Raw genomic sequence first — 18,760 nt, 5'->3', positions numbered from 1 at the left:
ATTTGAAGAAGGCTTCAGTGTGACTGAAAGGGTCAGACCCTTTTCTGCCTGTCGGTTCAGTTAAACCTTACACTACATACCATACCATATCTTACATTTCCTAATAGTGGCCTTTATTTGCCTCAGTGACAGAGCCAGCCGAGCCTTTATTTCTAATTCTAATTCTCCCTGTTCCCCAGCAAATGCAACCTTTAAACCTCTTCCATGTTCACTTGTTGTCTTGGTAAATTCAGCATAATGTCCAATTCCACAGCACTAATTCCATCAGCACAGGAAGTTTCCCTGAATTATGTTAAATTACCATTAATGAAACTTGGCACAATTGTCAGAGTTAAAGTCTTACAGCCTTGCCTTTATAGGAAGGCCTTAATTGTGAAAAAACATCAGAAGGTGTTGGATGTTGACAGTATCTATACAGTACAGCAGAGACTAAATGACTGGGATCCATTTGAAAACTTTATTTCTGTTAAAAAAGAGAGAGAGACGAGTGGTATGTGTACCATGACTCTGTTGCTGCACTGATGGAATTAGTGCTGTGGAAATTACATTATAGTGTATTTACCATGTGAGCTGTTGTAATAAGCTACAGGTAATCTCAATGTTTCTTTATCCAGCCTTACTCAGTGACTGACTTTATTTGTTTGTGCCACCACACCACAGGGTATTACTTGGGTATTACTTGGCTTTTACATGAGACAGTTTACTTTATATATGGGTGGCTGTGGCTCAGGAGGTACACCAGGTCAAAGACTTAATTGTAAGGTTGGCGGTTCCATCCTCCCCACCTCCTCCACATGTTGAAGTGTCCTTGAGCAAGATAATGAACTCCACTGCATGCTTATGTATGTGTGTGTGTTTTTGGATACAAGCAGCATGTAAATGCAGTCTATTTCCATTCTGTCTTACCTAAGTTCATAGCCAACACACATGGTCATTCCAAGGATTGACAAGAAGAGGAAACTTGATCAGTGGTTGAGTTCACTTGATTATCCCTGCAAGGAGAAAACATATGTAGGATTAGAATACATTTGACAGCATGTAGAGAAAGTTTCCTGTAAAATCTGCTTAAGTTGAATCCTTAGCCTTGGAATGAGGTTATGCTCTAAAGTGTGAACAATGGTGGCTCTATGTTTGGGTCCCTTGAGACTTTCAGAATATATCCATTGTAGAAGCAACTGCTCCATCTCTGTTATTTGTATGACTTAGATGTTATTCTTTACAAAAAGTCATTTGTGTTACAGCAGTAAGGTTCAGGCAGTTTACAGCCACGATGACTTACCATCATGATGGATGGACAAGCTTCTTCAGTACAAACAACGTTGCCACAAAAATGGAAAAGTGAATGTTGTCACAATAAAGACATGTATGCATGTGACTGCTTATCATGACAAGTACAAGACACAACTGAAATATTAGACATTAGACTTGAATGTACTTTGGTGGAGATTTGCTTTTCTTTTCTTATCTCTGATTGAGGTATTAAATTTGAATTGTTTTCTGTTGTTTAGATCGTTGTCAGTCATCAGTTTTACCTGGTTCCACTGATATTTGTTCAGATGGTGGCAAAGCTTTCTATGCAATAGCAGACATACCACATAATGTGCATGTACAGTATGCTCATACTCATGCTTTGCTTATTCATTATAAATTTGGTCTGTTGTCTCCTGCACTGCTGTGTAGTCTACACCACACATGTGATCACAATAATACAGGCTCTAACCACACTATGTGCTTTTGTCCCCCTCCTCTTTGGGACTCTCTTCATGAGACAGATCCTCTGCTGGTTAATCACAAGTCTTTAGACATAATTAATCCTTGATTAAAAAGGATCAACCCCAGTCTGAGATCAAAGGTTGCGCTAGATAATTAACACATCAGGATAGGTTTAATAGGGGTCATGTTTGAACAGCATGTCATTGATATAGACAAGCTAATTATCCATGCACATTATGCTGAAAAGCCATGACTCACTTTCCACCTCCTCAATATTTTGCAGGTGAATTAGTGTCATGGCAGCAAGAAACAGCACAAATAAGAGTGTGACAAAACTGCAACATCAGGTGAAAAAAGGACAAAAGGCAGTTTGGAATTATGCACTCTCACCTACAACAGTAAATGTTTGACTATGAGTGGTAGACATTCTGACATTTGGAGAATACCTAAATCCAGGGAATACTGCACAATGGAGAGATGAGCTATAGGCAAAATACCATCAAGTTTAGCAGCATCGCTCCAATCTTTATTTGGTTCCCTTCGCACAGTGTGTCCAAGAATTATGGCAATTTATGAAAACGATGATGCCCGCAAAAATATGGCAGCGAATGAAACAAATGAAGTTCATTTTTTGGGAAAGTCCAAACTTATACATTGAAACAAATTAACATGGGCTGAAAAAAACAGATAAGTACAATTTTGAAATGTCAGAAAAATCTATGTACGCTGAAATGTTAACAACCTCTTTGTAATGCTAGACCAATCTGAATCCAGGGAAAACAAAATATGACAACACTTCACAGTTCAAGAGTTCTGAACAAAATAAAACAAAATCTCTCAGCATCAAAAACTCATCAGTGTTTTCTTTCTACTGAACTCCATCTGTTAAGATGAAGTATTGATCTGCTGAGTAGGTTCTGAGATATCCTGCTGGCTAACAGACAAAGAAACAGACAAAGGGAAACAAAACAAAACCTTCTTGGTGGAGTTAATTAATGATGAACATAACAACAACTTGACTGTCTTCCTGACAGACTTGTGCAATGAAACACTATTTTCCCTGTCAATCAAACTCAGTGAACTTCCTCCAAGGTACATGATCACAGTTGGCATGCTGAGTGGATCACAGATTTTTACTGTGGGCCACATCTTGTACTGCAACCAGGAGCAGCTGTCTGGATATCTGGTGGGCAGCAATGACTTTCTGTTCAGTGAGTAACATCCAGTCACTTGTTTTTTGCTTTAACACATTCATAACCCCAAGTCCCACAACTGTGTTTGTATCATCAGACATCAAACTGTCTGATGGGGCAGATACCTGTATGGTATCTACTGATGCCAATAATTACACTTTAATCCTTCTATTTTTCTCTAGTGTCAAATCTGTTTCCTCCTGATCTTTAGATCAACCACCTGCCTGGTGTCTATATAAAGCACAAATTTTACCCATGTGCCACAAAGTTGATAAATCAATGTTTTTGGGGCAGTGGTAGCCAACAAATACTGGATTTCTGGAAATTGCTTGCCTCAGACAGTTCAGAGAAATAACAGTTTGCAAAATAAAGCTAAAAAGAGGAGGCTACAATGGCAAGATAAAGCTACACTGTTTGGATCTAGATCTGGTCTTCAACTGACTGAGTTCCTTTGTTGTTGTAAAAATGTGTACCTCTGACTGCATGACATTTGATCTAAATATTATTGATTTATAAAAAAAAAACCATATCAGCAATTAGATTAAAACATTTCTGTTGTTTCTGTCTTCATGTTATCTGTGTTTTACAGGACTAATAATCTACTTGGTGCAAGACCTATGTAATATAACTGTAATGCCTGATTTTTTAACACATCTGCAACAGGTGAACTGCAGGCAGGTAGCAAATGTAAAGGTTTCTCATGTAGAAGGTAGGATTAGAAAAAGCAGGTGTTCACATGTCCTTCTTTATATTTTAAGAGATAAAGTTTGCAGCTTCCACCTGTTCCTCAGCATAGCAACAACCACTGACATAGTTGAAATTTAAAGCTAAATACAATAAGTATGGTGATTACACCATGTGGAAATACAGTAGCTCCAGTTAAGTTTCAGTTCAGTGAACCTCACAAATATTATTTGTGGCCAGTAAAGGTGGCCCAATGAGAACTGAGTGAATTGAATGCCTGTTTGAGTTATTTGTTTACTAGATGATGAATTATAAAAGTTTGATCTGGTGAGATTTCCTTCTCGTTAATAACCTCTGCAGGGGGTAAATGAGTGAGCTCACAAAAACTGGAGCTGCAATATGAAACTGTAATGCTCCCATCTCAATCTTGAATTTGAACCTTCTAAGGTTGGAGCCATAACAAAGGGTCTGAGCCTTTTAGAATTTTATGGTGTTTATTCTCTTATATTTGATAAGTTCCTAAATTAATTCATTTTGATACATCTGCATAACAAAGCATTGTTTTCCTCAGCTGTGCCCACTCAGCCGTAAACCTGGCAATTTTACTGTGCGAGCGCTGAACCACGGAGCCAATTTTAGTGTTGCCAGTCAAAACAGCAATCAACAAACCTTTCACCCAGAGGGAGGTATAATTTGCTTAAATCACACAAAACTGACCTGTACACATTTAGTTGGCATCTTACAGAATCTGACTGTGACTACACAATAAACTTGTGTTTACTTGTGGACAATGTTGTGATTGTGCTCTCCAAAGCTGCTTTATTTAGAACAATGTGTGTCATTCTGTTGATGTGGGATTTTAATGGCATCAAACATAAGAAATGACCAAGCAGCCATAAATGAAGAAATAAATCTGTGAGTCTATAATCACATATGGATAAATCAGCTCAGGAAGACATACTGACCTGGCTGTAGAGCTGGAAACAAGACTCAGGTATACATCACAAACCTAATGATTCTAAACCACTGCTCACTAATGATGGACCTTGACTGGATCAAAGAGCCAGGAGTGGAAGGAGGCCGACTGGAAAGAGGTGCCAGCCTCACTTAACACTTAAAAAGATCGAAAGCTTCTTACTGCTAGTTTAAAATGTATGGCACGGCTCATGAAAGCTATAAATAGGTCTCTCTTGATATCAAACCTCTCAGAGGTGTCTTTTAAATCCTGTCTCAGGTGGGAAATCCATACTAATGTTGTTACTACTAATGACAGTCAAATGGCATGGGCTGCTAGGGGCTATGAGGCAGGTAAAAAGTGAAGGCAAGCTGATGAAAGCTTCCCCATTTAAAGGGTAACAAGCCTGGAGAACACTGCGCAGAACAAAAGACAGGTAGGCCTATAGCATGGAAATAGCTTCAATCACACTGACCTTTATTTTTTTGTCCATTTTTTCTGTGTTCAAGTCCCAACCTATTAGCTTTGGCTTTGGCACTGCAAACTATATCCAGGGCAAATCCTCATTACAGCAAAATAGTCCCATGCACATCTTCAGTCCTCTAGGAAGGTGGTGGACACAGTCACAGACAAAAAAAAATCACCCAAAAATACAAACAAAATCATATTGCTTCAACTGTGCCACAATTAATAGTACTGTTAGTGACAGAAATATCATGTATGGCTGCAAATAAATTCACTGCTCAGGAAGATTATTAGGAACTTTGGAGGATTGTGTGTTGTGATTTTCTTTCATCATGCCCTCCTTGCTGCCATCTGAATCAAGCCAATCCTTTAAATCCTTATGGTGACCTGTGCGTCAGGTTGTCTACAGTCTGCAGGCTGCAGGTTATCTGATGTATTAATGCTTCTGTTTCAATATGTTCTCTATATATTTGTACAATCCCTTTCAACTGGTTCAAGGTGTAAAAGTTGAGCCCAGTGCTTTGGTGTAGTGCTGGTTTGGAATTCTAATATTCAGGTGCAGGGGGATTAGGGATGAGATCTCTCTGAAATGGTTTTTCACTTCTGTACCTTTCGTCTCTGCCTCTCTTTTTCTGCTAAAACTTTTGTTGTGCTTTTTTTGGTTGAGGGAAAGTAATTCATTTTTCACACGACAATATTTTAAAATAATGGCATCAATTGCACTTACTGCAAGTAATTACAATATAATGTTAATTCAATAATTACAATAAAAATTACTTACTTACAGAAATGAATGATGATCCACTTTCCTCACACAGTCTAATCCTGTTGTGCTGTGTTAATGATGAAGGTGCTGATAATGGTGCTGGGCCTTCATATGTCAGCTGTGATGACCAGAGGAATCCATCAAGTTATCTTCCTGGTGAAGGACAGCGTGTTTGGTACACATACGAGCCGCAGAGTTGGGGTGACAACTAGCAGATTTTGTTCACAGCATCCGGTGGGTGCTATCCAATCCTTGGGCAGGGTCGCGTCCTCAGTGCCAGCCCCTGTAGAAACAGAGGAGGTCATCCCTCTGGAAGAATGCTGCTTCTCATTGCAAAAACAAAGGCTGGGATTGTCAAAGCTGATGGCAAGGGGACGGGCGGAGGGGCAGCCATGGCTGGAGGACTCAGGACAATAGAATAAATCACATAAAAAATGTCACAGCCTCACAAATGGGATTCTTGCTTGGGGATGAAGCAGAATTTGAAAAATTGAGAGAGCCATGCATAACGTGGGGGTTGTTTATCTGAGGCATAAACAGCTATGTAAGTCACATGGTCCACTAGTCAGACAGTAAGGGCATTTCTATTCACTTTGCTTTCATTTTCTGACAGGCATATGAAAGGAGTGCATTCTGAATGGACCCCTATGATTGAAAAGTCTAATAATGGGTAGGGTAAAAATATGCCTTGAATAAAAAGAAGTTCATAGAGGCAGTGTGAAAGGTAACACAGAAATTAGAGAGAATGGTGAAGTCGTGGCTGTGAATGATATTGCTTATATCACATGATTTAGATGAATGACTACTACCTTTCAAGCCTGTGGAAAGACAGGTTAGTTGAAATCAAAGCTACTGTAGACCATCTGATCGTAGCAAATGTGTCTCATGGCAGATGACATGTCATCTCATGAAAATCACAGTTTTAATGCTGCGTTCACGTAATATCTTTCAGATGTGTTACGAGTGGAAAAAACACTCATGCCACTGACTTATAATTCTGATTTGGAGACACTGAAAATATCTCCTGGCAACATGGCTGCAACACCACCATTACTGGCAATTATATCTAAATAAAAATTCAATATTAGCACTAATTTAATCATTTCAGTTAAAATGATTGTTAAAGAAGCAGCATAAATATATAACAAAACAGAAGAAATAAATTTAGGATATTAAGGCTAGTAGTGTGGGTAGGCATCATAGAATAATGTTAACACTTGGGGTGTTAACATTACTGGGATAATGGGAGATTTTTCAGTATTTCCTATTCAGCTGAAATTGCATGAACGCAGCATATGATTGATGCTCTTATTATACGCGTCACATCAAGCCCTTGCAGGTGAGCCAACATGCAGAATACCACCTGAATATCATTTAGCCATCATTAATGGTATAAGTTACACTTGCCTTTGACAAATTAATATATCTGTCATGTGAAAGATATATTTTCAACATTGAATCAATAGTTCCTCAACAGATATTAAATGTTGCGTGTCTAAAACTTGGTTCTGATTAAATTTTAGGGAAAAATGTATCCAAAGGGGAAAATCCACTATGAAGAGAAATTAGATCATACTATCCCAATGGATTCCGACAGAAATCTGAAATGTACTGCCTCCTTTTTAACTGCTGATCATCAGGTGACACCTAATTCAGTTGGTCCATTGATGCTGAATTAGTGACTGACTCTATGCTCTCCTTGTGTTTCCAAATCAGTTTTATTTCAGCGTTGAGCTTCCAGCTGTAAAGCCAGAAATGCCGTCATTGTCCTGAGAGTTTGTTTGATTCACTTCCAATCTGTCTATGAGATGAGATGATCCAGGATTTGCTTGACATCATTATGTGCACTCACTGTCATACAGTCTGTCTCTGCTGATTAGCTTAAAGTAATAGTAACAACTAATAACAGTCTGTTAGCTTTGCTTAGCACAAAGACTGGAAACATGGAGAGAGCTTCCAACAAAACAACAACATTTGCCTATTGTTATCACATTAACAGTGAATCAAAGGGCTGATGTAAAGCCACTCAGTGGGAGGAACTCTGAAGCTCTACTCAGCATTTTAGTCTCTTTTAATACATTGTTTTGGTTTACAATGTACAACATACAAATGTACTATTTGTTCAATAGCTGCTCTTATCAACTCTAATAAACCCATTGTAAACTAACTACTCAGAACCAGCAACGAAATTAGTGACTAGCTGATGAAGAAATCTGATTTGCTACCACGCATTTTTCTCAGGACTTGTTGGAAAAGAGCTAAAAGGATAGTGAATGTTTAACTTACACTCATTAGGTGGACAGAGAGATGATGGCAAATAAACAATAATGTTGCTCCATGTCTGGTAAATGTAAAATGTTTTCATGCTAATGTTCTTTGTGGCCATTCTTAGTGATTTGTGGAACTTGTGGTGATAATGAATCAGAGTTGTGTGTTTTGTGTTGTTCTGGAGCTCATCTGCTCTCCAGTAACCAACAAATCAGACAAATGTTGCAAATGTATCACAAAATGCAGAATGCAACCATTTTTTGGCAAGTTACTAAACTGACTTGATTGAAATCGTGTTGCTTTCTATTTCTACACACAAATGTCCTTGACTTGTCAGTACACAGTATTTCTGCAGTATGCTGAATTCTTTTTTTCATGTGGGTTAGTTTATATCTCAGGTCAATTAAATTCTGCCTCTTTCTAAAAGGGAGGCAGCAGACTGGGAGAAGTCCTTAAAATTAAGCCTTTGTCCCTTCCATGTACTTATCCCTCTCTGCTTAGCCTCATGCAAACCAACAAAACCTCAATTTTCCATTTTACTTCTTTCTCCTGTGTTATTATCCCAGTATTGAATAATTCAAATCAGTCATCTCCAGTATTTCTTATATTAAAAAGACTATTTGGATATGTATGCACCCAATCACCTGCATCAGCCTCATTTTCCCTCAGAAAATCCTTCTTCTGCTGTTTATTCATGCATTTGTTAAAAGGGAGCAGAATAAGATGGCACTTATAAACAGCCTTTCATGACCAAGAGTATTAGCTGCAGTTATGATCTGCAGTGCTATTTGAAATGTGTGCATGTAAACAGACTCTGTGTAAAAGAACAGTTGTTCTCAGCTCTACACCTCTCCTCTCTTGGTTTCAAAGTGTCCAGTATCCCCAAATGGGCAACATTTCTAAACAACTTGGAATTATGCTGTCTTGTCCTCACCTGACACTGAGTGCTTTTGAGGACACATCACATTTGCCATACATACGGCAATGGATTTGTTGCAAATGACATTTTTGAGTGAGATAAATCAGAAATTTGGGAAAAAGTGAAATTGTTTTTATTATATGGCACAACCACTATGAAAGAATTTAACATCCTCCTCTGATAGTGCTCCTTGTGCTCTCACACTTCAGTTATTTAATCACTTCCATCGATATTCTGTCTGCGTCTGTTTATGTGCTGAGGCTCAGTGAAATGCTATTCACTGTTTGACAGATGGGTGATTAATGAGACGGTGATGCAGCTCCAAAGGTGTCATATACAGAGAGAAGCGTAGGTGTGCTATTAAAATGCAAATCATTAAAATTCTAATTAATTAATAGTTTCTTTAGCTATATTGATGTGTATGTGATGAAATATTGTGAAGCATAACGCTTGTGTTGGGTCCTTTGAAAAATAATCTAGGTGATAATTAGTAGCTTCACTGCAACAGCTCTATCTTTGCTAGTGTCATTTCTCTCATTTTGTATGCGTCAGTGTTACAGGAGGTTGGAAGGGGCATCAAGGAATGCAAATTGTGCATCCTTCATTCTTTTAGGCATTCTTGGTCACATTCAGAAGCCTCTGTGTTCTTTATTGTGATCATATCTGCACTTACAAACAACTTCTACATTTTGGGACATTCCTTTCTGTGCCTATAAAGGCCGACGTAGACCTTGCTCTGTATGAAAAGCCCCTGAGATAACTTATGTTATGATGTAGCGCTATATAAATAAAACTTGACTTACTGTTACAGGACTGACCTGATGATAGCGCTAGATAATAATTTCATGGCATTAACTGTCAATAGTTGTCAAGATATATGACTAATAAGAGTCTACAGCCATGCCAGCAGCTCTATGAAGCTGTATGTGTGTACAGAAATGCTTCAAGCTGAATGTTAACATGCTAACATGCTCACAATCACAATGCTAACACACTGATGTTTATTGTATTAGTTCAGTGTGTTAGCATACTAACATTTAGCTTAAAATATAAAGTACAGCTGAGGCTGGTACAATTGTTATTAGTCTTGCAGGTATTAGTATTGGGGAAAATATAATTTTGACCTGATGGATGCACTAGATAAAAAGTCAGAGAATCACCAAAGTGATTACAAAGTTTAAAAGTCATCCATCCCACAGTTATTGAGATATTTCAGTCTGGGCCAATAAAATAGTAGACAGATTGAGAGACAGACCAACATTACCATCCCTAGAGCCACGCCGTTACCATGGCTGAAGTTAGTTTTACATGGATACTTAGTGTTGTGGGTAGATATTGGACCCTGTGAGAAGAGTAAGTGATGCTTTTTCCCTAACATGTGTCTTGTCTGGCATCCAAAGGAAATGAATATTTCTCTCACTGCACCACTTGGAAGTACAAGTTGGCAAGTTCCCATTTTCTCATGTCTAAAGGTAGACTTGTGTTCAATCTCTCCTCTTCTCCTGACACTCGCTACATGAGATTAGCTTATGTTTCCTGCATGTACTCATTTGTCAAGATGATGCTCCAGATTTAATCTATTCTAAATTGTTGTCAGCCATCATTGTGCACTCAGCAGTGACAAGTAAACATAAGATTACTTAACTCATCTCAGGGAATGTGATATTTGGTGCTCAAATTTCTACTATCATGGCTTATGGACACAGTATTGGTAGAGGAAAGCCATTGTTTTTAAAAGTAACTGTTATAAGTAATATACAAGAAATAGATTTCAAAGAGTGTCTTCTTCAGAAATTGTTTTGTTAAAAAAATGAGAGATAGAAAAAAATTCATATGTGGGTGTACTGTATGCAATTACAGCTTTCTACTGTGAAGATGGCTACAAGTACAGACGGTGTGAAGTCATTTCAGTGAAAGTGTTATTGAGTACCAGATAGAACTGTGCCAACAAAACATTTCACAGCTCTGACAGGGCAAAAAAAAAAAAAAAAAAAAAACTACTCTCAGCCCACTTTGCATTTATAATTACAATCTTCTTGATTATAATACGCACACACACACACACACACACGCACACACACAGATACAGATACATATAAACTTGAACCATATACAATATAATGCTCCTGATAAACATGACTGGCCACTGTGTATATTCTATAACTCATAACAGGGAGAATGAGGAAAAATTGTGCTGCTACTTTTTGAGGTCACTGAGTGGAATAGTGGTGAAAAGAATAACGTCTTCCTCTTACAAATGAAAAGTTGAATTCATAAGCAATGAAACACACCCTTTCTCACTTCAGTATACTCAGGAACTTTGCAGCTAAAGCCTCTCTTGTTCTGGTTTGACCAGTAGCTCACTGTGGCTAATCTTAGCTAACGTTAGCAAACTTTATGTAAATATTGCTATTTGACTCTCTTCTATTTCCACTACTATTACAATAGCTTTGCTTTTTAACTAAATGCTAAACAGGACTTTAAATGCTAGTGTTTTTTCACAGTTGTCAGCCACACTGGCTGCTGCTCAAAAAAATTCAAATAGTCTCAATTTAAACACAAATGTGTTAAATAAACAGACCGAGAAAAATAAAAACTAAGCTCATTAAATATGAAGGGTAACAATAGTGTTAATTAATAGAGATAAAAGCTGTGCAGCTCTTGGCGTTAGATTTTTGTCAGCCAGTATCCACATTTAGACATGTTAACCATCAGCCGGTATAGCAGGGTGGTAAAAGTAAAAATTCCTTTGGCAGGCTTATTTTAGACTTTAATTTAGGTAAATATGACATATATACTACAATACCATAAATATTTACATTTGACTGGGGACAGATAAGTGGTTGGTGATGGATTTACTTGGCGTTTTAGTTTTGCATTCTTGCAGTAATGTACTTCTATTGGACGTACTTCATCAAAAAACAGGCCAGTTCCTTTGTGTCCCACTTCAAACAATTAACAGAAGAGGGAGAGAAAATGACAGAATATTTTATCCGCATCATTCACCTTGTGTATCATATTCTCTCATCCTTGCATAATGTGGTCACCCTGACATACAGTCTTAATGACAGATATTATCTTTCAGTGATTTATGCAATGGTTTGAATGAAATGTACTTTTAGATTGTTGTCTGTTTTGAGAACCCGTCCTTAGCTAACAGAAAGAAACTGACTTGTTCTGCTGGCCAGTAAAATCATGGAACCAAATCAAATTCAGCTGATTGACATTTATAATAAGCAGGTGTGAAGCAAGAACCATGTCACACCAACCCTCTTCATGCATGAGGAGTCCAATCGCACTGTAATAAAATCTACTTTCATGGCCAAATTTATCAAAATGTTAAATTTACACTGTCCAACTTACATCGTTTATTTCAACTTAAATAACTAATTCAGAAACAGAAAATGAACCAGAATACCCTGAAAAATCACCATGGGTACTGTCTGCCTCCATTCTCACACGCTGGCTTTGGTTATGGGTACACGATAATCTAATTACTGCATGAGTCTGAGAATAATTTGATCAAGCTACTCCCTCAGTTAATATTCCCATTTTCTTGCTATTTTGCATACTGGATTTGTTGATGGAGTAAATAATTATGTGCTTGTTTCCCTTGAGGTAATCAACATTCATCAAAATTCATGTCTCATCACAATATCAATTCACTAAATATGACCATAATCAAAGTAATAATTATGTTAAGATGCTTATATGACCATGGTGTAACCGCTGCATTCTTATGATAGAATTTAAATCAGCAGCCAGAGGCAAATGACAATCAGTTCCATCAAAAATCACAGTGTATACAAGATTGCTGAGCACAAGTGTAATATTCTGCTGGGCATGTAATTACTTTAATCCAATTATTCTCATGATCAAAGCGAGAAACAACAATTCTGTATACGTAGTTACAGCTAATGGAGCAGCTTCTCATTTTACCCTGAAGTGACATTAGAATATTCTCAATAGATTTTAAATGCAAAAGTGAAAATATAGGTGAAATGTATATATTCATGTGTACATACCCCTCCTGTTAAATCTGAATAAATTAGCACTAGTCACATTTTATTGTAAGTATTGTACACCCCCACAGAGACAACTTCATCCTCTAACACAAGTAAAAATATATTATAAAACAATCACAGCCACATATATAACAAGCAAGCAACCGCAATCAGGAACAGATCCAGCCGGAGAAGCTTTCATCAAGAGTATATACAGTTATATTATTCTGTACGCTACCCATCCTCATTACAAAAATACACACATACACAACACACACACACATGAACTTGTTTACTAGTTTCTCAGTTGCTGAGAATGTTTGTCCCGGGGGGGGGGGGAACTTTAAAAATAGTGCAGTAAGCTTTAAGTAGTCCAGTCACCACCAGAACAGCTCATTTAGCTGAAGAAACACACATTGCTGCTCTTTCTGTCCCCAGTCTGAAGCTGCAGCCCACTGACACTGATGGAGGATGGAGGAGGGGGCTGAGTCCACTCACAGTCACTGACCACTTTGTTGCTTTTGTTTTTCTGGCAAGAGTGAGTCATGTGATGCTTTACATAATTATATCAGGAGTGCACCGTGTGTTTGTCCATTCCTCTTAAATCGATTTGTGTGTGTGTGTGTGTGTGTGTGTGTGTGTTTGGGGACTTGTCTTCCTTATGGGGACAAGGCATGAAATACAAGAAGTCCAGTGTGAGTAACAGATCCATGAGCTTGTGTTCCTGTGTTTTCTGACTGAGCCCTCTTTGTTATTTTTATGATTATCTTTTCATGTGTATGTTTTCTTTTTGCACATTGCAGATCAGTTCCCCTTTGCAGACAATAAAGTTAATAGCTATCAGTCTCTAACAGTGAGAGGTCTACGGCAAAGACAACAGAGTGGTTGTGGAAGGTTGTGTGACAGCCTGCTGTGTGTTTGTATAAATCGGTGCAAAACTCAAGAAATCTGCCAGCATGTAAAGTGTGATACCACTTGACTGCACAGTTGGATGCAGAATTGTACAACTGCTACTGGGCTTAGTTTAGTTATTAATTTTGAATCCTTCTGGAGCAGGTGGGATCTTTTTAAAAACAATGTTTTTCATCCTAACAGGAAAGGAATTTTATTTCTTTTAACCATAACTGAGCTTTCTCAGCAAGACCCTGTCCAGCATCCTGGCTCTGGACCTCATGGTGTTGTCCCTGACTGTGAGGGTCCTGCTGCTGCTGCTGTTGTTTGTATCTCCCTCACCAACTCCTGCATTCCTATAGCTCTTTTCTAATGTTGCAATATTCTTTTGTCTTGAATTACTGCTGATAAATGTGCCCCTCTCACTGTATCATGTCATCCAGATTTTTTTTTTTTTTTTTCCACCAGCCAAGATTGACAAGGCGTGGTAGGGGCCTTGCAGTAATACACTGATTTAGTCATTCAGCCTCACTTGTTTGTTTCTCTGCCTTTGAGAGGCTTACATTTCTTTTTTAAAAACAAGTGTTGAGCATCCCAGCCATTACCAAGGGCATACACTCGACCTTGTTATCTCCATTGGTTTCTGTGAGGATGATGTGAAATTAACAACTGGACGTCCAAAAACCTCCTGCAGTTGATGACTCCAGATCAGAAATAATGATAATTATACCAGCGGGCCCCAGCACCAACAGCATTAACAAGCTCTCATCTGCTCTGATTGATTTACTTAATAATGTCTTTTTAAATAGGCCTGTAAGCTAGGTGTTACTGTTGACTCTCAGGTCTGTTATTGGCTACAGTCAAGTCACTAAAGTTCTACAATCCTGCTTTGTCATCTGCAGATCTGGGAAAGGTCATCCATGTTTTTATCTCCTCCAGACTGGACTACTGCAATACCCTTTACTCTGATATCAGCAGGTGGAACATGCAAAGACTACAGCTGATAAAGATGCTGCTGCCAGGCTTTCAACATGTTCTAAGAGATGAGACCACATCACACCAATCCTTGCTGACTTTCACTGGTTGATTTTAAGATTTTACTGTTTGCTTTTAGAGTCTTTGATTGTCAGACTCCTGCCTGACTCCTGATTTCCTGCCTGGTCTCTGTTTGGGATCTTCTGGCAGGGCCCCACTAATGGCTCCAAGATGTTGCCTCATCACTTATGGTGACTGTGCCTTCGCCTCAGCTGTGGAACTCCCTGCCTGAGGATAGCAAAAGTATCCTCTTATCTTGTTTATTTATGCTTTTGTTACGTTTCTTCTTTCTTTTAACTGCAAATCACTTTGTGTTTTGAAAAGTGTTGTACTATGTTTTATGATGATATATGAAAGTATACATGCTGTGTAATGTGCTGCCGATTTCACCAGTCTTAATTAGCATCATTAACCCATCATTAAGCCATGATGAACCAGTCAACAGATATTGTCTTTTATGATACTACACCAAACAGACACATATGTATTAGTGATCTACTGTATGTATTCAACATTACAGAAAACAACTCTACCACCACTAATGATGATGATTCATCTCTTCATATCACTACACAACGCTAGAATGTCATTTGGGCCAATTAGGCTGTAATATCACATTTCATTTGTCATTTATCAGATAAGAATTCATAGAATCAGAACTTTGTAGCCTCGCTGCCGATGTTGTTTGTCTGGTGGTTCCTCCTGGCATCAGTGAGCGAGTGCTTTCAAATTTTCTACGTGAGAATAAGTCTATTCTTTGTCTGCTCTCACTGCAGTGAAGTGATATGACACCCTCCTGCCTCAAAGTATGTTAAAAAGTCACACCTCTCTCATGTTTGCTGCTTGCTACATTCATTCACATTCAGGCAGAGGTCCATCGTCTGTCTCACTTCAAGAAGAGTGTGAACCTTGTTAGCTCATCAAGAATCTGCTGTGGGGCATCCTCTATCTGTATCTCTTTGGCATTTGGTAAAGATGCAGCACATATCCCAGAGTAATATTACAATACTTATGGATAGGAGGAGAGTCATTTGATGAGAGCACCACAGCTGCTAACATACAAAATGCATTTACATTCACTGAATGACACAATTTCCTGGATACACAATATGAAATGACACAATATGAGTGTGCAGATTTTGCAGATTTTGCAGATTTTGCAGATTTAGCATGAGGGTTGAAGAGAGGACAGCTGTCCAGCCTCTTAGGTGAGAGGTGAAATGTTTTCAAGTATCTACAAATTGCCCTCGGTTGAACTTTTATTTGACAACCATAACCTGGATGACTCAGAGTCTTCACACACAATGTTTAACACAGACACACACACCACATACATGAGGCAACGTTCAGACCGACTTCAGCCCCGTGAAAAGACGCAGTGCGCAAAGTGATGGGTAAATTAAACTTGACTTGATGATTTCACCCCAGCGGATTGCTTAAGGTATTACACTTCATCCTGGTGAACATGAATGACAATTCATCTAACAGTTCTTAAGACATTTCACTTAAAACCACAAATGTGAACCTCACAGTTGTGCTAAATGAAGAGTGAGTCACCAAAGTCATGAGGATTCCATACAAAACAATTGATCCAGTAGTTTGGACCAAATTAATGGACCAACAGACCATCAGACTGACATTACCTCAGCTAGAACCACACCACTATTATGGAAAAAATACATGTATATCACCTGGAAAATTGGTTGAGTCCATTTCAGTAGTCTGGACTGTAGAATAAAGCTCAGGATTTTTTTGTGATTGAATGATGCTTATTAACTCATCATTAACAGGCATCATTCAGCTGCATTCAGCTGCAGCTTACCCTCAGAATAGTTTGAGTACTTTGCCAAACAGCACATAGGATGGGAAAGAGAAAACACATCATTACAGGACATCTACAACCACTGCACAGTCGGTCCACAGCCCCTATGTGGACCAGATACTACAGATACATTTAAGTTCTCTCTATCAAATGACACTGTTCCTGTTAACTGTAGCATGAGAGATTACAGTTCAGTGGGAACTTCAGAGGAGTCAGCATCCTGCATCGTAGGATGATAGTGCTGGTTTGGCGAGGACCCGCTCTGTGTATTGATCTGCTCATGCAGCATTCCCTCTGCTTGAAGTGAGAATTTGCCTCTGATCTTAACCAGCTTTCAAGTGGGCAAAAACAACCTCAAACAATCTGACTCAAAGGCACTTTTTTTGTAATGTGCATCAAGAACACAGCAGAGTATGCAGATGAAAAAAATGGCAAGGGTGCAGAGCTGTTCAAAGCGTAATGATTTTCTCTTGAATATCCTTCTGAGCTACTCCTAATTCTGCTGAGATGCATTTGATTTGGTTTCCGCAGGAACTGATGCAGAATCAAAACTGTTGGGAAGGATTTCAAATTCTTCATGAAAGAGCCCTCTGATGAATTTCCAAACACGTCTTCATTCTAGATCAAACCGTTTCAACAAGAAGCATTTGTATGCAATTTGTTAACAAACTGCCCACTACATGAAGTGCACAAGTTAAATCTTTAGACTTTATTAAAACAGCAAAATGAACACTGCTGTTAAGGTCTGAATCTGTACTGAGGATACAAAACTGCAAAGTGTGTAATATGTCTGCCTGGACACATGTAAAGCTGGCAGTTCAGTAGAATTTGTGTTTGCAATTGATTTACAACTTATTTGCTTTAAAAGAAATACAATTTGTGAGAGTGAAACATCACTAGAATATCCCAGGAAAATCTCATTTAGTTGTATCAATCAATCTGTTTATTTTTTGTGTAATGTTTTTGATGCTGAGACAAATAGATTTCCTGCTGGTGTGACAAGTACATCCGCTCCTCTTCTGTCTAAATCACTGTGTTTTTGTGGCAACAAGAAATGCAGAGGAGTGAGATGTATTTAATATAATAAAATGCATCTTCATTAGTGTCAGTTTTTTTTTCTCTAGACAACTTGGTAGCAAGATGCCAGAGAGACCTCTTGAAGATCATCCAATGTCTAATTAAAGGATTTACATTTCAGCAGTGCTGAGCAGAGCCAAGAATGACTACATCTCAGCAAACCAAGGTTTGACAGTGACATTTCAGCACATCGACACATCGCTCTCTTCAACAAGATGATCACTGTTACTATGTGGTACTTCATAAACCAGACCAGATTTCATGCTGTGAAAACAAAAGAACTAAACATGAACAAAGAACCTCAACATATATGCACACTACTCTGAAGTACCCATAATTCTCTATAGTCTTCTGTGAATCACTTTTATCAAGTTCTCTGTAGTTGAGCCACATAGATACCAGAGGGCTGGATAAACTCATCCCTGTTGTAGCTTGTCTTATCCAACATGCACTACAGTATGACACGAGACCCAGCAAAGTCAGAGTATGTGTCATGTCTGTCACTCCTGCATATCTCAAAGGGCTGACAGAAAGAAGAGAAAAGGTTCAGACCTTAATTGTGCATGTCTTCTTCTCCTCCGGTGCCTCTGCCTCCGAGCTCAAATGATCTCATCAAGGCAGATTTAAAATATTCTTTGCTGCTGTTAACGTCTCAACGGTGTCGCTGCCATTCATACATGAATGCTGCATCTCTGAATGAATGAATAGGGCTTACAGGTGTACATGTCGAGAATGCGCTCCAGAGCTCACGCTGTGCTCCAGTGCTCACAGACTGAGATGTGGGAGAAGAGGGGGGCAGCTTATTTGGCACTAAACCCTCCCTCCCTCTATTCTACTCTCCTCCCTTTGCTCTTCCTCTCTCTGTCACTCTTTCTCTCCTCTTATTCCACTTCACGTTTTTGCCGCTCCTGTTTAGCTCCCATCCTTTCCCCTCGCACCAAATGAATACACTCCACTTCCTCTTTTCT

The 18,760-nt window shown here is 38.6% G+C and overlaps 1 protein-coding gene across 5 annotated transcripts in view; it reads right to left on the bottom strand.

The window, feature by feature from the left end:
• Positions 1-18,760, bottom strand: part of b3gat1b (beta-1,3-glucuronyltransferase 1 (glucuronosyltransferase P) b) — a 23,391-nt gene extending 4,631 nt beyond the window's left edge. For 2 of the 5 annotated variants that reach the window (XR_007815244.1, XM_018691493.2), the window contains exons 1-4: positions 18,345-18,760; positions 5,792-6,059; positions 5,021-5,147; positions 907-992 (exon numbers count right to left, since the gene is read on the bottom strand). The gene's annotated coding sequence lies outside the window, so the exon portion shown is untranslated. The remainder of the gene's footprint in view (positions 1-906; positions 993-5,020; positions 5,148-5,791; positions 6,060-18,344) is intronic. The other 3 variants (XM_018691494.2, XM_018691495.2, XM_018691496.2) reach the window with 3 other exon arrangements.

Source organism: Lates calcarifer, linkage group LG20, assembly GCF_001640805.2.
Source record: "Lates calcarifer isolate ASB-BC8 linkage group LG20, TLL_Latcal_v3, whole genome shotgun sequence".
NCBI classification, from domain to species: domain Eukaryota; kingdom Metazoa; phylum Chordata; class Actinopteri; family Centropomidae; genus Lates; species Lates calcarifer.
This window is presented reverse-complemented; position numbering and strand designations above follow the sequence as displayed.